Here is a 21,250-nt window from a genome sequence, read left to right as displayed (position 1 = left end):
TGTTGGTCGGTTGGTCGGTCTATCCGTAACACTTTTGTGCTTGGCCTTTTTGGTTAAGATCAAAGGTCTGTTGTTAATAGATGCTGTCCTTAGATTTTAACCTTTTCTTGGCCTTTTGGCCAAGATCAATATATTGGATTTTTTTTTTAATTGTAATGTTTTCTTTAAACGGAATAAATTAAATATAAAGATATAAGACCTTGGTCAATGTAGGGGCAAGCCTTCATACCAATTGTCACTATCCAGCTCCCCTACTCTCCGGGGAGTTGGTCCCCATTTCCCCTTCACTCCTCACATTAAAAATCGGCCTTGTGCTTAATTTGCTCGGTGGGGGAGCAAATAAATAACCTTTTTTTGGCCTTTTGGCCAAGACAAAGTATGGATCACACGCCTCAAGCAAGTCCGCGAAGGGATATCTGTTCTGGATTGGGATCTGATCGTCTACTTTAAACATCTGTTTAAAGTAAAGATCAGATACGATTGGAAGAGGTTGCCTCGAATGGCCTTTGACAAGAGGTGGGTGCATGGCACTAGCTTGTGCATCCGATGACGCGCCAAGTTTGAATTTGTGTAACCACCATAAGCATGGCACATGCGGTACTGGATCCTACAGAGCCCATCCCGCTAGGTTAGACAAATAAATAGTAAAGAGACTCTTGACTGGTGGTACAAATGAGATCCTGTTCCCCGATTGTTTGTTTTTGGCACTAGAGAACCTTCCGAGGCTACCCTACCACTACCCCCCTATCTTTTTATTTTATCACCCCCTGGTCAACCCCTACTCGAATGTCGCCGCCTGCCCCCCCCCCCATCTTCCCCTTTTTTGTTTTTGACAATTATTTATTTTTCCTCCCTACACCCGATAAGAATTCTTCCCAATCCCCACTAGGGATCTTCCCGCTTGTTTTCGGTGCCCCGGAAAACAGTAGGGGATCTTACTTTCTAGATTAGCTCAGGGAGGGACCTTAGTAACAATGCACTAAGATATTTTATTTTTTGTATATTTTTTCTAGATTCCCCACTCCCCAACACGAACTGTTTCTCTTTCAAATTCAAGAACTTTTTATTTTCCAATGAATTGATCTTTTTTCACACACACACACACACACACACATTTTAATAATTAAAAAAAAAAAAATTGCGTGCACACACACATACAGAAATTTCTTGCACAAACGCTGGGGTTTTCATTAGTTAGTTTAGAGTCCACAGAATGAATGAGGTATTGTGGTAAATGTTGTCAGTCAAGAGTAAAGTCGCCAAAGACTCCATTTTCACTTTAGTAACAAAAACCCTACAACACTCTCCCTCCCAGATCTTATAGGGCTTTGTGCCTAAATTGGTTTTGTAAATTGGAATTTTACTTTTAATTCATTTAGATTTTACATTGAATTATCTTGATTGTAATTTTCATTTTCACGAAATAAATTATATATGAAGATCAAAGTGTAGTATCTGTTCCGGCAGATACTGTAAGCACAGACCATATGTGGGGGCAACCCCACATATAAGACCTTGGTCAATGTAGGGGCAACCCTTCATACCAATTGTTACTATCCAGCTCCCCTTCTCCCCGGGGAGTTGGTCCCCATTTCCCCTCACTCCTCACATTGAAAATCGGCCTTGTGCCTAATTTGCTCGGTGGGGGAGAAAATAAATACCCTTTTCTTTGCCTTTTGGCCAAGATCAAAGTGTAGTATCTGTTCTTACTACATGCTGTACTTATGTTTGTAACTTTGTGATATAAAGTGGGGGATCACTTTTCTGTATATTAATGTAAAATGATCACCCACTTTACAACCAGTCAGTCTCAAAGCCATTCAAGTCATTTTCCAGATCATTCAAGTTGTTTTTGAAGGATATTTTTTAAGCATTCAAGTCATTTTTAAGGTCATTCAATTCATCCTTAAGTTCATTAAAGTCATTCTAAGTCATTTAGTTTTTATTTATTTAAGTCATTTCAGCCCATTTTTCGGTAATTTTAGTTTATCTTTAAGGATTTCATGGCAATCCTACATTCACTCATTCATTCATTACACGAGAGCACGCGACTAATGGCTATCGGCCTTGTTGTTTTCATTTTTTCTTTTTTTTACTTCAGTAAGTTTGAAGAGATCAAGGGGCTCCCTCCTGGAGCTAACACTTGATTCTGTTATGATTTAAATTTATATCCGAGGGCTCTTTTAAAAATAGATGCTGTTCCCTTTATGGCTGCTATCTGTATTTTGTTACAGCTTGGTCTTCCAGGGATGGCTTCTAAGTATTTATGAAGGTTCTTTTTTATTAATCCAGTCGCTCCTATCACAATTTGGTATAATTTTTATTTCTTTCAGAGACCATGTCGTTTTTAGATCATTTTTGTGTGCATACTCTCACATGCGTTTTTAAATTTTCTTTTTCCAATGATGATTCGCATTGAAACTTCCACAAATAATGTGTGCATTCTCATATATATGGCGTTTATTCTCATTAAGTTTATTTATTAAGTTTTATTTCATCATAAATTTAATCTCACGCACTTGACAAGAATACCGATCTCTTTTTTCAATTGTCTTATTTTGTTCAAGACATTCATTCGCTATCTCATACATTTCAATTGAGAGATATTTTACAATTCTTCAAGTTTCAATCTTTCTTGCATTTGGTTCACCAGGTAGTTTTAAAAAAAATGTTAAGTTTTTCCTATAATTACAGGAATTATAGTGTTAAAATGTTTTGGATTTTTAATGAGGGTATGACCCCAATGATTTGGACGTTTTTATTTATAACTGCGGTTAGAACAATCAACCAATGAGAAGTCTCCGATCTCGTTATAAAATATCGAATTTTGGATGCAAGTCAGTTCGCTGCTAGTTTCCGTCTTGGAAGAACTGAATCACTCGAGATTGTGACTGCATTGATTTTTCGCCGATTTGATTTACCACCGCTATCTAAGTTCAACATAATGACTCAACACTTAACAAGTTCTGCGCCCAACCATCGACTTTGATTTGAGGGATGGGAATCTAAATTCGAATTGTGACAGGTGAAATTTTCTTAGAATGTATGCTGGACTCCGTCTTTGTGAGGCGTTAAATAACCCAACATATCTTTGCACGCATCATGCACCTTAAATACACCTTAAATTTTTACCATGGAAAATTACCATACCAAACGAAAATTATTATTCTTTTCAACAAAGTTATTTCAAACTGCTGTTTTTATATGCGACGAACTTATGTAACTTGATGATTTTCTCTTCTCCTCAGGAAATAACCACGTGTGTCATTCTATTCATAAAATCAGTAATCTTAAACTTTATATCTTTTCCACGAGAAACTTATTAGCTAAGCCTGTCTAATAAACATTGTTGCAAAAATCTTAACATTGGAATGATTTAAATCAATGTTTCTTAAACCGCTAAGTACCAAAAAAGTGGCAAAAAAAGCTGAGGAAATACAAAGTTATGCTGACCAACGAGACCTGCGTAATTTCTATGCAGCAAGAAAAGAACTTTTTGGCTCCATTCGGTCACCAGTGTGTGGTTTAAAAGACCTGAATGTGACTATCATTGACACTAAGGCAATTCTACTAAGATAGAGGTCCTACTTTGAGAAACTTCTCAACGATCAGGCTGTTACCCCAAACAACCTCCTACAACTGACTCCACAATACCCTGTCCGACACTGGATGGCGTTGCCACCTTCCATCTAGGATTTTAACAAAGCCCTAAAAACGCAGGAGACCTGGCAAAACCCCTGGACCTGAGAAAATCCCACTGGAGCTACTCACACCTGGTGGCTCAGAGCTGAGGAATAGTCTCATGTACCTCATACTGAAAATATGGGAGACAAAGACCCTCCCTAGTGATTTCTGTGATGCAACAATAGTAATATTCATAAAAGGAGATCGGGAGAACTGTAACAACTATCGGGGTATATCTCTCCTAAGCCCTACAATCAAGATATTCGCCTGCATCCTCCTTGACCACCTCCTCGTCCTCACAGATGTTCTGCCAGAATCCCAGTGTTGATTTTGACCATCGCACATAACCACTGACATAATCTTTTGCACACGTCAATTGCAAGAAAAGAACCTTGAACACAAGCAGCCCATCATGTTTATTTTCTGGGATTTAAAAAAGTCCTTTGACAAAGTACTTGACCTGCCATACGGGCAGTCCTCGCTAGATTTGGTTACCCACCTAACTTTATTATCCTGGTGTGCGCATCCTGCATGAGGGTATGGTGGTGAGAGTATGTCAACAGAAGTCCCTCTCTGAGCCATTCCCTATAAATAGTGGGCTGACACAAGGTTGTGTCTTGGCTCCAACATGTTTCTCACTCTACACTGCAACAATGCTAAATGAGATATCACCAGACAATCAATCTCCATTTTCGCATAAATGGGAGAATTTTCAACCTTGCATGACGCTGTGCTAGAACTAAGACCTCCACATGTTTAGTGCGAGAGCTGCAGTATGCTGATGACAATGCCACCTCAGGTCAGACTGCACAGGACCTTTCATCACTAGCAGATGTATACAATGCAGCCTACGAATGCTTTGGGATGCAGGTCCATACAAAAAAGACGAAAATACTAGTCCAACACCCACCTGGACTCCTGCTACCTTATACCAACATTATCATAAATGATCAATCACTAGATAAAGTTGATCAGTTTCCTTACCTAGGAAGTATCATTACTCCCAAATGTACGAAAGATGTAGAAAACAGAATCAGGGCAGTCCACTCCGCCTTTGGTCGCCTCAACAGCGGCATGTTTTACAACCATGCACTAAAATTGGCCACTAAAATCATGGTCTTCAAGGCAGTAGTACTCCCCACTCTTCTTTATGTGAAACATGTATGGACATTGTACAGACGCGATATAAAAAACAAGTAACTTATATTCATGATTGTTAAAGCACAATTTATTTTTTTTTAATTGTTAATAGTTACTTGCTATTTACTTCCTCTTGGTACTCTCCAGTTTTGTTTTTTTTAGCCATTGTATTTTCGCTAATTTTTTCAAAAAATGTTTTCTTTAATATATTTTTCCTACCTTATCGTTTTTCATAATTTCTGGATACTACAACTTTTGAATTACTGTATAATGACGATTAAGTAGAGTCCATTGGTTTCCCAGATGTGTAAAATGAACTTTTCACTCGAAATGACTCTTCATGTAATAAAGTTTAATAAGAATTTAAGATAACTATTTTAATGCCTTATTTTTCTCATATCAACCGCAAACTCTATTTACTGACATTACCCAAATTTTAATTGTAAAAAAAAATAAAATAAAATAAATAAACAACATGAACCGTAAGTTTAATGAAGATTTTTTTTTGTAAATAAAATGAATTTATATAATTTTTTGTACAACTTACATTATAATAGCGAAATTCGAAATTTTTAATATTGAATTTCAAGTCAAACCAATGGAATCGGAAATAATAGAAAAAAAACGAAATATAAGTTAGAGTGGGTGCAGAAGAGTCAGAGAGAGAGAGAGAGAGAGGGTGGAAAGATAGTTAAAAGATGTTTTTTTATAATTATTGCCATAAGTTTATTTCCTTATATGTCAACTGCACCATTTAAGTACATGAAGTTGGTATCTTTTCCTCTCATAAAGAAGGATTTAACGTGAGGTAGGTTCTATACATTGCATAATGCAGATAGCTGAAGTGGAACACTTAGAAAACTATAAAAATAACTTGTATACTGTCAGAATTTCCAGCAAGGGGACCTTGTGTGACTTACAATAAACATTCTTCCATCTCAAAACAACATATGTGCCAATAAATTCAAAGTTCGTCAGAATGCTAAGAAAATATACAAAATATTTTTTTCCGATTGTGCATAACTTCATTATTCTGCAGATTGTCCTTCAATGTGTAAATTCAATTAACAATGATTAATGGTTGTTAATTTAACATATTTTGCACTTTATTGTGGAAGAGTTAGGTATCTTGTTCATGGTCAAACAATGGTTGGGTGGAGATCGGCTGACTGGTAGTGCAAACCAAGAAAGGATGGCCATAATTACATCAAGGCCCTGCTATGATTTCTCATTATGTCTCTACTCATAATAGAAAAAAAGGACACGTCTTATATTTCTCTTTTTTTCCCCTATTTTTCTATTTTTCACTTCTATTTCCTCATTTTTACTGAACAGAGCATCGTATATGCTTGATGTCCAAATTAAATTATAGTAAGACTTGGAGTTTTGCTGATAGTGCAGAACATATAGAAGTTAAAATGAAATGTTAGTTCCTTCTCTCTCCTTCCAGCTATGGATTACGTAATGGGAAATTATTTTCATGACGCCTTACAAGAATTTAATTTGGACATCAAGCATATAAGAGGCAGTCATAGCCTATGCCCTGTCCCATAAATAGGAAATAGAAATAAAACTAGACAAAAAGGAAATATAAGAGAGGAGGAGAGTTAGAGGTCGCACTGAGTATTTTGCTAATGGGTGAACAAGAGATAGGTAGAGATCGGCTGATAGTGCAAACACTATGGCCCACTATGATGTCTCATTATATAACATAATAGAAAACAAATCACCTTTCTTATATATTTTTTCTATTTTTTACTTTGGTCTTTTTTTCTCAAGATGAGAACCGTACTCCACAGAATCCAAATATGAACATTTTTTGCATAAATTCAATTAACAATGGTTATTAATTTAACATATCTTGCATTTTGTTGTGGGAGATGATTTCAAATTCGTACTTGCAAAAATTTAATGAATGTCCTTGTTTTCACATATGAACATTTTCTTTTAATTTTATACTTTTATGCATTTACAGTCTCTTTTTGTTTGTTTTGGTTGATTTCAGTGTAAAAGAAGAGCCACATCCTTCACAAGAATATGGTTACATTATTTTCTTTAATTTTTTCATCATTTTTGTTTATGAGTCCGCATATGTCTCGATACATGTGCCTTTTGTGAAAAAGAATGGCCACATACTTCACAAGGATATGGTTTCTCTCCCGTATGTGTTCGCATGTGTTGCAACAAATGCGGTTTCTGTGTAAAAGAAGAGTCACATACTTCACAACAGTAGGGCTTCTCTCCTGTATGCGCCCGTACATGCTGCAACAAATGTGACTTTTGTGGGAAAGAAGCGCCACATACTTCACAAGAATATGGTTTTTCTCCAGTATGTGTTCGCTTGTGCTGCAACATGTGTGCTTTCCGTGAAAAAGAAACGCCACACACATCACAAGAAAATGGCTTTTCTCCGCTATGCGTTTGCATATGCTGCAACAAATACGATCGCCGTGAAAAAGAAATGCAACAGGTTTCACAAGAGTATGGTTTCTCTCCAGTATGCATTCGCAAATGTTGTGACAAATGTGACTTTCGTGAGAATGGAAAACCACAAACTTGACAAGAATACGATTTTTCTCTTTGTTTTATTTCTTTTTCTTTCTTGTATGTTGAACCGGAAATTCCAGATATTTCACAACGATTTGGTTTTGCTTCTGTATCAGGTTTAAAATTCGTTATTAAATTTGACATTTTCTATAATCATTTACTTTTGTCTATTAAATCTTTAGATTGTGATATTTGGTGATAATAATTTTCAAATTTTAATTTTCAAGTATTTTGCATGTCTTCTTTTGGAATTTTTTTACTTCAGGTAAATTCCATTTAAACTTTTGTAAATTCTTCAGACATTTCCATCTTTCAACTCACCAACAAAATAAATATCCATCCAAACTTAATGAAGGATTTGTTTTGTTGTTTTATTATTTATTCTGTAAATATAGAAAAAAAGAAATAAATATACATTTTTAACTAATAATATTAATTTTTATACATGTTCTTTTCAAGAAATAAAAATGATTTTAAAATTCGCTAGGAATAATCCTGTATTGATGATGAAATAGGTTAGAATTGCTATATGTTTCTTATGTTTTAATCGGAATTAGGAGAAATTTTATAATAATTTACTTTTTGTATATTTTAGTATAGTCTGTTAGATCTTTGGATTTAGAATTCAGTGATAATAATGAACACTTTTATGATAAATTTTAAGATTTAGAATACAGTGATAATAATGAACACTTTTATGATAAATTTTAAGATTTAGAATTCAGTGATAATAATGAACACTTTTATGATAAATTTTAAGATTTAGAATTCAGTGATAATAATGAACACTTTTATGATAAATTTTAAGATTTAGAATTCAGTGATAATAATGAACATTTTTATGATAAATTTTAAGATTTAGAATTCAGTGATAATAATGAACACTTTTATGATAAATTTTAAGATTTAGAATTCAGTGATAATAATGAACACTTTTATGATAAATTTTAATTTTCTAGTATTCTGTACACCTTTCGGAATTTTAACTTGCGGTAATTTCCATTTAAAATTTTCGAAATTCTTCAAACTTCAAATGATTTTTTTATACATGTTCTAGTCTTATTATTTTAATACGATTAGAACCCCAAGAAAATAAAGATATTCTTTTAAATATTTTGTCCAGTCGAACTTATGTAGTTCTGCTAGTATTCTATAATAACAGAAATATAAATACATATAAACTTTAAATATGATGTCCCTCCTTTTAAACTTCAAGGAATTTCCATTAAAAATAAATTACATTTAAGAGATCATCTAAGAATACAAAGTACGGTTTGTAGGAGGACATCGACAATTCCTGGCAAAACTGTACCCAAATCTTCTTAACCAGGATATACATGTGACTGGGGATTGCTTGTAAACTTAATATTCTCATGAACTTCCTCGTCTAAGGAAATCTGGTTCACCCAGCTAGGGTGAATGCAGCAGTGGCATAGCAATATGTGATCTGCGATGGGCAACATGTGCCAGGAAGTTGCATTCTGTGGTAAAAATAGAAAAATTAAAAAGCAGGGAATAATAATAGTAGTCAAAAATTAGATTGTAATTCCGTTAAAAGAAATGTTGTAAGGACTTTCTGGAATTTTAAAGGTTTACAGATTATCAACGGCCAGTGCGAGGAAGAATCTTACAACCTCCTCTGGTGACAAAAATAGTTGCTATGCCACTGGAATGTAATATATCTTCATCAAATTTCTCTTGATTTTTCTTCTGAGCTTTTAAACTTCTAAATTCTTAAGATATTGGCATATTTCAAGTCACCAAAAAAATGAATAGTCATTCAAATAGATTTATTGTGTTGTTTTATTGCAAGAAATTCTGCAAATATAACAAAAGAATATAGAAAGTAACTATAGCAAATATTAGGTTGTCAATTCCCAATCATTGTACGACTGACTGCTCCTGTTGTTTGTCGTATAAAAACAACATGTAAAGTTGCTTGCATCAGCAGGATCAGAATCGGACACTTAGTCGTGTTTTGATTGTACATAAGGGGGTTTACTAAAATTGTACGACTAATTATGTACGATTTTTTGCTCCTGCTGCTGTTTTTTTATTAAAGCAACTTTTACACGAACTTGCTACTGAATTTGTCAGCGCAAAATATAGGAAAAATAAACAATAAAATTTCATTCGAGAGATTTTTTTTGTAAATATATCTTTAGATTCATATAAAAAGTATTCACAATTTTTTTTAAATATTTTTTTTTCAAATTTTTTGTGTGCTACGTTTTTTATTCCATTTTTGTTTTTTAAATATTTTTTTCAAATTTTTTGTGTGCTACGTTTTTTATTCCATTTTTGTTTTTTAAATATTTTTTTCAAATTTTTTGTGTGCTACGTTTTTTATTCCATTTTTGTTTTTTAAATATTTTTTCCAATACTGTGTGCTACGTTTTTTATTCCATTTTTGTTTTTTAAATATTTTTCCAATACTGTGTGCTACGTTTTTTATTCCGTTTTTGTTTTTTAAATATTTTTTCCAATACTGTGTGCTACGTTTTTTATTCCATTTTTGTTTTTTAAATATTTTTTCCAATACTGTGTGCTACGTTTTTTATTCCGTTTTTGTTTTTTAAATATTTTTTCCAATACTGTGTGCTACGTTTTTTATTCCGTTTTTGTTTTTTAAATATTTTTTCCAATACTGTGTGCTACGTTTTTTATTCCATTTTTGTTTTTTAAATATTTTTTCCAATACTGTGTGCTACGTTTTTTATTCCATTTTTGTTTTTTAAATATTTTTTCCAATACTGTGTGCTACGTTTTTTATTCCGTTTTTGTTTTTTAAATATTTTTTCCAATACTGTGTGCTACGTTTTTTATTCCATTTTTGTTTTTTAAATATTTTTTCCAATACTGTGTGCTACGTTTTTTATTCCGTTTTTGTTTTTTAAATATTTTTTCCAATACTGTGTGCTACGTTTTTTATTCCATTTTTGTTTTTTAAATATTTTTTCCAATACTGTGTGCTACGTTTTTTATTCCGTTTTTGTTTTTTAAATATTTTTTCCAATACTGTGTGCTACGTTTTTTATTCCATTTTTGTTTTTTAAATATTTTTTCCAATACTGTGTGCTACCTTTTTTTATTCCGTTTTTGTTTTTTAAATATTTTTTCCAATACTGTGTGCTACGTTTTTTATTCCATTTTTGTTTTTTAAATATTTTTTCCAATACTGTGTGCTACGTTTTTTATTCCATTTTTGTTTTTTAAATATTTTTTCCAATACTGTGTGCTACGTTTTTTATTCCATTTTTGTTTTTTAAATATTTTTTCCAATACTGTGTGCTACGTTTTTTATTCCGTTTTTGTTTTTTAAATATTTTTTCCAATACTGTGTGCTACGTTTTTTATTCCGTTTTTGTTTTTTAAATATTTTTTCCAATACTGTGTGCTACGTTTTTTATTCCGTTTTTGTTTTTTAAATATTTTTTCCAATACTGTGTGCTACGTTTTTTATTCCATTTTTGTTTTTTAAATATTTTTTCCAATACTGTGTGCTACGTTTTTTATTCCGTTTTTGTTTTTTAAATATTTTTTCCAATACTATGTGCTACGTTTTTTATTCCGTTTTTGTTTTTTAAATATTTTTTCCAATACTGTGTGCTACGTTTTTTATTCCGTTTTTGTTTTTTAAATATTTTTTCCAATACTGTGTGCTACGTTTTTTATTCCATTTTTGTTTTTTAAATATTTTTTCCAATACTGTGTGCTACGTTTTTTATTCCGTTTTTGTTTTTTAAATATTTTTTCCAATACTGTGTGCTACGTTTTTTATTCCATTTTTGTTTTTTAAATATTTTTTCCAATACTGTGTGCTACGTTTTTTATTCCATTTTTGTTTTTTAAATATTTTTTCCAATACTGTGTGCTACGTTTTTTATTCCGTTTTTGTTTTTTAAATATTTTTTCCAATACTGTGTGCTACGTTTTTTATTCCGTTTTTGTTTTTTAAATATTTTTTCCAATACTGTGTGCTACGTTTTTTATTCCGTTTTTGTTTTTTAAATATTTTTTCCAATACTGTGTGCTACGTTTTTTATTCCGTTTTTGTTTTTTAAATATTTTTTCCAATACTGTGTGCTACGTTTTTTATTCCATTTTTGTTTTTTAAATATTTTTTCCAATACTGTGTGCTACGTTTTTTATTCCATTTTTGTTTTTTAAATATTTTTTCCAATACTGTGTGCTACGTTTTTTATTCCATTTTTGTTTTTTAAATATTTTTTCCAATACTGTGTGCTACGTTTTTTATTCCATTTTTGTTTTTTAAATATTTTTTTCAAATTTTTTGTGTGCTACGTTTTTTATTCCATTTTTGTTTTTTAAATATTTTTTCAAATTTTTTGTGTGCTACGTTTTTTATTCCATTTTTGTTTTTTAAATATTTTTTCAAATTTTTTGTGTGCTACGTTTTTTATTCCATTTTTGTTTTTTAAATATTTTTTCAAATTTTTTGTGTGCTACGTTTTTTATTCCATTTTTGTTTTTTAAATATTTTTTTCAAATTTTTTGTGTGCTACGTTTTTTATTCCATTTTTGTTTTTTAAATATTTTTTCAAATTTTTTGTGTGCTACGTTTTTTATTCCATTTTTGTTTTTTAAATATTTTTTCAAATTTTTTGTGTGCTACGTTTTTTATTCCATTTTTGTTTTTTAAATATTTTTTTCAAATTTTTTGTGTGCTACGTTTTTTATTCCATTTTTGTTTTTTAAAATATTTTTTCAAATTTTTTGTGTGCTACGTTTTTTATTCCGTTTTTGTTTTTTAAATATTTTTTCAAATTTTTTGTGTGCTACGTTTTTTATTCCGTTTTTGTTTTTTTAAATATTTTTTTCAAATTTTTTGTGTGCTACGTTTTTTATTCCATTTTTGTTTTTTAAATATTGTCTCTTAAGCCAGAAAGTAAACAAAATAAATAGAAATACAACTATTTGTGTTGTGAGATATTTCAAATTTTTTTTATAAATTTTCGTTTCAAAGGTTTAGTGTTTGTGTTAAAAAAAATCAGTTAAAGAAAAACTCACTTTGGTTTATTTAAGATTTAGTTTTAACCTTTTTACTCCAGTTTAATTAATTAAGAAACAAACAAATCTAGCAGTAGTCGATAATATAAATTAAAAAATGTTTGAGAAACTTCTAAAAAATGATTTCCCTTACATTTTTTGGAGGGGGGGGGGCAATGTGTGCTGCTTGTCCAATTTGCAAAGAGCGTTTATTCTGAAAGCCATTCTTTACATGGGGAGGTTAGGGGTGTTCATTCCGAAAGCTGGTCTTAACATGGGAAGGTTGGGCATGATAATTCCGAAAGGTATTTTCTTATGTGCAACCTCCCCATGACTTTTGAATAAACACCCTTTGCAGGTTGGACAAGCAGCGGATATTGAACTTTTCTTTTTATGAAATGAATCGGATTCACGTTATCATAAAATGGAACTTTATGCAATATTATTTTTTAAAAAAGAAGAAAAAACTGAAAATAATTTGGACTGAATTACGCACCGAAAATCATGACAGCAGTTCCTAAGACTGTGTTGGCTAAAGATGATGCGGTGAAGAGAGATACCTGCTCTTACATTGATGATGTACTGGTGACGAAACTAAGATGACTGCGAGAGGGTAAGAGGTCATGTCGTGACATATGGAGTGACAGCAAAACCATCCAAGTCATTGGAAAATGGAATGGCTTTGGGATTAAGATTACAGTGCAATAAGGCAGGAAAGTAGATTTTTAGATGAAACGAAATTTCCGAAGCCAAAGATGGCCTGACCAGGAGAGAGCTTTTCTCTGTATGTGGAAACTTGGTTGGCCATTGCCCTGTAGTTAGATGGTTGCAAACTGTGTGCAGTTTTATTAAAAGGCAGACAGGTGCAGACAGTTGGGAGGATCAAGAAGTGCTGCTCATGATACAAGAAGTCATTTAAAAGTGAAAAAATAGACCCCTTGTAAAAGGAGAATGGCATATAAAAAGGAACCATAAAACAATAATAAAAAAGTAATATGGAGTGATGCAAGCAGCTTTACATTATGGATATTATTGGAAATAGGAGGAGTGACTGTTAAAGATGCTGCTTGGCTAAAAAAAAAAATAATGATAGCGTCCATATCAATGTTGCAGAACTCGATGCTATGATGAAGGGCTTTAAAATGGGTGCTACAGATAGTGAACATTAGGACAGACTCCACAACAATGGCATCATGGATTAAATCAGATGTGTCTGATGATAAGTGGATCAAGACAAAAGGAGCAGCATTGAATGTGACCATCTATTTTTGACCTCATTTCACTAGAGATTAGAAGTTTTCCTCTAGGGTTTCCGCTATTGCCATTGTTTTCCCTTCGTGTCTGTTATAGAGTGTGGTGTCGTCAGCAAACATACCCATCTCTGAGACTATTTTATCAGGAGGGTCATTTATGAATATCAGGAATAATAAAGGTCTAAGGATCAACCCTTGAGGTACATCTGCATTCATATCATATTGTTTAGATGTACGGCCATCGAGGACAACCTGGATTCCTCTCTTATTGAAAAAGGATTTAATTATGTTAAATATTCGTCCAGAATCCATAGGATCTAATTTTCCTTTTATACCCTTTCAAAAGCCATAGATATATCTAGGGCTACTGCTCTCCCTTGCTTTATCCAGTGCATGGTATATACGTTCAGAGATTACAGATCCAGGAATTTGGACTGAAGGCAACTGTCACCTTGGTTCCATCACAGAATAAAGCAAACAACCAGAGTGAAGAAAGGCTAAGAAAAGAGAAAGACATGGCTTCGGTGTGTTGTGCAGTAGAGCATCTAAAAGACCTGTATCATTTTGGAAAGGAACGACGTTATACTTAGCAAGAAAAGTGAATTTGCACATCACAATGCAACAAATGAGGTGGTAGAACAATGTAGGGAATGTCAATCGATTAACCCTGCATCAGCTAGGCATGAGAAAGGGAAATGGCATGTTGAAGAAAATTGCTATTTATGGACTGGTTGTCATGTGTAGTAACGAGAGTGGGGGTAAATATGAAAATGAGATGCAGCAGTTTTTTAAATAAAAAGCCTGTGGTGTCAGAGAGAGAGAGAGAGAGAGAGAGAGAGAGAGAGAGAGAGAGAGAGAGAGAGGGGTATCTCTTTGGCAGAAATATGAGAAATGCGAGAACAAGAGCATAATGGTTGGAAATTATTTCTTTGGACTTTACTTTCTTATATGGCGGTGACTGCCTATTAATATTACACGTTATCAACATAACGTGCATTTAACTATGATTAACTGTGGGCTGAGAGAGTAGCAACAAAGTGAAAAATCAGAAATGAAATAGCAGAAGTGAAGAGAATTGTCGAGAATGTGTTTTATGGAAAGAGGGATAATAGAAGAGGTGTTGGGAAATTTGTTTTTCTGCTCGAAAGTTTTTAGAGACTTATGTGCAAATTGGAACATTAGGCTATATTTTAGTGCTGCATACCACCCAAATGGTAATGGAATTATAGAGTGCCATCATTGCACTATAAAAACTGTGGCATTGAGAAACCAAATTTTGGCCCAAGAAGCTGTATTTTGGTATAATATGGAACCAAGGATTGGCCAAGATAAAAAGTCAGTGCCAAACCGATCTCTTTTCGCATACAAATGGTGACATCCATTAGTTGTAACAGTGGTGAAGAGGTGTGAGTGAAACCACCCAATTTTCATTGTGCAACCCATTGGGGAAGAGGTACTGTAACTGAAGTACTCTTCAAAAACAAAGTGGCAGTTAATGGAATACTACATCACACCTTGGACATCTGGAAAGTTTCCTTGCCAGCAGAAGAAGAGGAGGTTGATGAAGTTCTTGAAGAACTTATACAACGGTTGCACCGCAAACAAAGATGCTCAGCATAAATGGTGGACTATGAGACCAATTAGGGGGTATGTGATTAAGAAGTAGTACAACTCTGACCTCATACAATGTGCTGTCCATTTCAGGGAAGGGATAAAGAAAAAAAAATGGCTGCTCTTACTATTTATGGAGTGGTGGCCATGTGAGGTAACGAGAGTTGGGGGAAATATGCGAATGAGATGCAGCCAGTTTTTAAAAAAGCCTGTGTGTCAGAGAGTGAGGGTATTTCTTTGGCAAAAGTAAGTCTCGGACAAATGTGCGCTAGGGTTCGATACCGAGAATTGTGAAAAGGAAAGCATAACGGTTGGAAATTCTTTCTTTGGATTTTACTTTCTAATATTACCAACATATCTAACGGCACTTAGTACTTCCTACTGCATAGAAAAAACACATGTTACTGTTGGCCAGAGGGCATATTGAATACCCATTCAAGGCAAGAGACACAATAAAATATATATAAAAAAAAAGACACCAAGTTCGATAATTCCAACTTTAACAATCTGGACTACCTCCAGTTGTAGTGTATTGTAGTTCACCGTATATACAACTGTTTAGTCAACAAACACCGATAAGATGGTAACTATTCTTCTGTAAGTACATTAAATGGCTTTTTACAGGAACATACATCATTTCTACTACAATATCTGCATCGAAACGTTCACCCTTTGTTATGCAACGCTTATTATGTAGAAGGTCTGCATATAATTTTGCATGTTTGTTCACGTTTAAGGTACTTAAAAAATAAATGATGTATCTAAACCGATGGTTGATTTTTTTTTTTTTTGTAAAAACTGAAGAAAAACAGAAAAATATGTAAAGTTTTTTCTTCCCGGAAACAATCTAATCATATGTATGTACTTGTAGACAACTATTTTTGGCAGATATGCCATTTAGTTGTACAACCCTGCTATCAAAAAAAAAAGGTGGGGGGCGCATTGGGTCGCCACCAGTATAAGTTTGTTTGCATATAATTCATTTTAGATTAATCACGTTGTTTACCAAATAAAAGGTTTAAATGTGTTTTATTTAATTATTTTAAATTTTTATTGTTTAATTAAAAATTTTAAAGATTAAATAATACAAATAATATGTTGTTTAACAAATAAAAGAAGAAATAATGGAAGATGAAATTTTAAAATGGTGAAATGCGCTTTATTTTATAATTAAATATGTAAATGTTCAATAATCACGTGATTAAATTAAAGACATTTAATCAATATTTAACTCCATCTTTCCTTATTTCTTTTCGGGAATAAAACCAACATTTTATTCATATTGTTCAATGTTTTTATTTTTAAATAATAAAATAAAACACATTTCATCATTTTAAAACTTCATCTTCCATTATTTCTCTGTTTTATTTGTTAAACAACGTTATTAATTTAAATTAAATTTTCATCACAGGATTATATTTTTAATAATTACGTGAATCTAAACAAACTTCTGTTTACATTAAGCAATATATACCAGTGTCGTTGGGTCATTTTTTTTTTCATAGCAGGTTCGAGGCTATTTTTACAACTTAATGGATACTCTGACATTTATTTGGCGTTTCTACACAATTGGGACACAATTTCGGAAATCATAAAATTGACTTTCACATGGAAACAATGATACCTATGTATTCCTCGTATTTTTAATATGATTATATCCAAAAATTACGAAAATCGATCAGGCAGAAAATTATTTATTAAAGAAAATAAAAAGAGAATTTGATGAAACGATCGTAAAATACAGGAGAATTCGAAAAAGAAATAATTTTCCATTTTGATTTAAACAAAATGGCGGAAATTTTTCACTTCCTAACACAATTAAAATTGTGGTACTAGTGCAGAGAGTGATCCGGTAGGTGTGTCAGAAATTTCGTGAAAAATAGTGAATAATTCCACCCCATCTTTCCAAGCTTATAACTTCTCGAAAAATGTAATTCAAGCCCTAATTTTTTTTCATTTTTTCAATTAAAGGAGCAAGGACCAAGGTTTCATTAAAAAAAAAACAAAAAAACAAATAACGTGTTTGTTTTTTTTAAAAGGTTTTAAACTTCGGACTTTATAGGTAAATTTCTAAAAAACACTACTTTTTTGTTTTAAATTTGAATATATTATTTATTGACCTTTTCTCTTCAATTTGTGATATATAACACTTTGGTGAGTAAATTAATTATTTACTTTTTAATAGACACTTGAAAATGGGGGGGGGCGTGAATAAAAAAAATTTGTCTAAAATATATTCGGTTTCTTGGAAAGAGCATAAAATTTCACATTGACCTTGAAAATATCGTAAAAATAGAATCAATAAAAAATTTTGATAGATTTTTAAAGTTTAAAAATTGAAAAATATTGAGTTCGTAAAATTCAATACTGTTTAAAAAAAATATTTCTAAAACAACTTTAATAGTTTATTTTGGAAGTATAATCCATAAAGAAAATAAACAACCCACTTTTAAAACAGAAATTACGAGTTTTTATATTTTATTCGCAGTTTCGTGTTAGGGGTGTCAAAAATTTCTACAAAAATTCTGATACACCAAGTGATCCGGACGTAAATAATAACGTTATATTTTAAAAAGCCATTCTTAACATGGGGAGGGGAGGGTGTTTTGTACCTGTTCTATACTTCAACCTTACAACTGAATAAAAAAACATATAAAGTTTAATTAAACTTGGAAATACGATTTAAAAATAGCGCGGATCATTCTCTCTGAACTAGCACGAAAGTTGTTGTTTAATAATTCAGTATATTCAGGTAATTTCGACTGTATAATTTGGAAGTTACCATTGTAATTTATTAGAATTGATAAATTGACAAAAAAAAAAAAAAATCAGTTGAAACCATTGGTTTTATCGACTACAAAATCTCGTCCCAATTCTATAGAAGCGCCGTTTATTTTTGTGTGATGTGTTTTAAGTAAGGGGAACTGAATTATTCACATCTACAAACAGTTTTTTTTTTTTTTAGAGTCATTAAATTTAAATTAAAAACGTAATAATCAAAATAATTACAAGCAACGATTTCCAATGTTAAAATCGTCCGCAAGGCCCTTTTTTTTTCTTTTTTTTTTTTTTTAATTCGACCGATGGAGATTATAAAAAATAATCTTCGTTTACATGCAAACTTAGGACGGTGAATCCAAATCCATTTCAATATAAAAATAAAATAATAATAAAGGAAATCATGATGGTTATGACGGGGAAAAACAGAATCTATAAAAGCCATAAAATTCAAGTAATACTTACCTTTTGTTTAAGAAATTATTTTCACAGGAAAAAGGACTAAAACGAAACGAGAGTGGCCGGTGCAAGTTGACATTTAAGATGTCAGCCGGAAAAGCAAGTTCGCAGAAAATTAAAGCCGAGCTAATTTAAATGTTCAATTGTGAAACGGTCGATCTTTTCGGTGAATATTAAACGTAAAATTATTATTTAATTTCTTGCATTATTTTCATAGTTTGATGGGACAAAACAAAATATTATAAATCGGTTGTTGAACGAGGAAAATTTTTACGATCGAACTTGCCATGTTTTGTATTTTAAACGGTACTTGTACAGTTTAGTAAAGACATTAAAAAATCAAAATATCGAAAAAAGGATATATTTCACGTATCCGTTATGAAACGAAGTTCTCCGAAAAAAATTTTTACTTAATTTCATCAAGTAGTTTTTGTTTGTTTGTTTGTTTTGTTTTTTTTAAGCGAAAAAACAATTTGTTATGATACCGAGCAAAAGGTTCGATTTTTAGGAAGAAAAACTAGAATTAAAGATGGGAAGGGAGCGTCGCCACTGAGTCGCCATTGAGTTATCTCCCCGTTGTGATAGTATGAACCATTACCTCCCCTTAAAGAAATCTTCAGTAAAGAAGTCTCGGATTTACCTTCACTTCCTTTTGACACGGAACTGGAGTTCAATAAAAAAAAAATGGAGACCGTATTCCGCTTCTCATAAATGAATCTCATGTTTTGGTATTCTTGTACATAATGTTTCACCCGTGGCATGTTGTTCAGCTCCAGCAAATTTCACAATGGCTGACTTCAACGCGCTTTCATAAGAACGTGTTTTTCCGCTGTAAAAAAAAAAATAAAAAAAAATAAAAATACTCGATCAAATTAAATGAAATTTTTTTCGGAGATCTTCAGTCCAAAACAGATGCGTACAGTATAACCTTTTTTTTTTTTTTTTTTTTTTTCGATATTTTCATTTTTTAATGTATTGACTAAACTGTGCAAAGTGCCTTTTAAACAATGCGAAAAGGTGGGTTAATATAATAAAAGCAGCATTTTTTCTTGGAATATGTTTATTTACAGAGACAATTAGTAGTAAAAGTATATCTGGTAAATGTGTAGTTTAGCGACGTAAATTATTTGACAGACAAAAATTATAAAAACTATTTATTTTTATGTACAACACATTACTAGATCTAGAGGCTGAAATAAAACCAGAAAAAAATCATTTTCATTATTTTTTCATCATTTTTATTGGACTAAATGTAGGACAATCGAGGCCGCTATATTGCTTTTAAAATTTGGCCTTTTTTAGGTTTGACAGATTTGCCTTTTAAGGCCAAATTTCGCCCCTTTTCCGCTCTTTCATGGAACTGTTCTTGACCGCAATATTTTTTGTAATGAAAGAACGTAAACAGGGCCAATCTATCAAATCTTAGAAAGGCCAAAATTTAAAAACAATATGGCGGCCTCGAATGTCCTACATCTAGTCTAATAAAAATATTGAAAAAATAATAAAATAATAATATTTTTTGGTTTTATTTCAATCTTCGGGTCTTATAATATGTTTTATATAAAAATAGTTGCTTTTTTAATCATTTTTTTGTCTGTCACATAATTTACGCCGCTAAACTACACATTTACCATATGGTTTTTATACAAATATAAAAGAAATTCGTGTAAATATGTAGTTTAACGTCGTAAATTATTTGACAAAAAAAAAATTATAAAAACTTTTATTATAAAACACAGTATTAGACCCAAAGGTTGAAATAAAACCAGAAAAAATTTAATTTTTATGTTTTTTTTTATCATGTTTTTTTAGACATTTTTTTTTTAGACATGTATTTTGCACGACATTCAAGGCACCGTTTTTTTTTTTAATTCAGCCTTTCTAAGGTTTGACAGATTGGCCTTTTTAGGGCCAAATTTGGCCTTTTTTACGCTCTTTCATTACAAAAAAATATGGCGGCCAAAAATATAGTTCATGATAGAATGTTAAAAAGGCCAAATTTGGCCTTAAAAAGGCCAATCTGTCAAATCTTAGAACGACCAAATTTGAAAAACAATATGGCGGCCTCGAATGTCGTATATTTAGTCTGATAAAAATGATGAAAACAAAAAAATATTATAATGAAATTTTCTTCTGGCTTTCGGTCTAAGAATGTGTTTTATATGAAACTAGTGGGGGTGCCTGGCGTTACCCGGGTGTTTGTAGGTGTGTGAAAAGAAAAAGTGTTAGTAGGCAGGCAGTCTCGAACCTGTGACGCAAAGGCAGAAAAAAGTGAAAGAAAAGCTGAGAGTTTACCGCTACACCATGATGCGAACGGAAATGTAAAGTGTTCAAATTTCGCGATGAAAAAGAAATGAATGAGCTGTTAATTTAATTAAGAATCACGCAGGCACAAAAATAAACGTCTGGCTGTAGGCCAGTTAAGCTTTCAGCTTTCTGCCCAGTACTTGTTTCCCCACGATGTTGGGGAGCTCCTCCCAAAAAGAGGGAACTCTGGCGCATCCAAATGAATAGCAATTGTCTGATATGAGGGCTTTCCTCACATTGATCAAAGCTACTTGCCTTCAAAACGTCCTGGCCCGGAAGGCCAGGAGGCACTCGACTTTGTTTCTATTTCTTTATTTCCTTTTCTTCTCTTTCACTTTTACATTTTTATCTATTTATTTATTTATTTATTATTATTTATTTATCTATTTATTTATTATTATTTATTTATTTATCTATTTATTTATTTTATTTATTTTTGTATTACTTTTTTATTATCTTTC

At 32.0% G+C, this 21,250-nt stretch overlaps 1 long non-coding RNA gene and 1 pseudogene across 1 annotated transcript in view; one reads left to right on the top strand and one right to left on the bottom strand.

The window, feature by feature from the left end:
* The first annotated feature begins 1,659 nt into the window (after positions 1-1,659).
* On the top strand, positions 1,660-1,794 carry LOC145271788 (U2 spliceosomal RNA; annotated as a pseudogene).
* A 3,513-nt stretch (positions 1,795-5,307) lies between these two features.
* The window catches only part of LOC145271456 (uncharacterized), a 38,699-nt gene continuing 22,756 nt past the window's right edge, over positions 5,308-21,250 (bottom strand). The window contains exons 2-3 of the long non-coding RNA XR_013865885.1: positions 18,489-19,311; positions 5,308-7,754 (exon numbers count right to left, since the gene is read on the bottom strand). This is a non-coding gene — a long non-coding RNA (uncharacterized LOC145271456). The remainder of the gene's footprint in view (positions 7,755-18,488; positions 19,312-21,250) is intronic.

Source organism: Euprymna scolopes, chromosome 46 (genome assembly GCF_053919585.1).
Source record: "Euprymna scolopes isolate OS-2025 chromosome 46, ASM5391958v1, whole genome shotgun sequence".
NCBI lineage: Eukaryota > Metazoa > Mollusca > Cephalopoda > Sepiida > Sepiolidae > Euprymna > Euprymna scolopes.
Note: the sequence above shows the minus strand (reverse complement) of the source record. Positions and strands in the feature narration are given on the sequence as shown.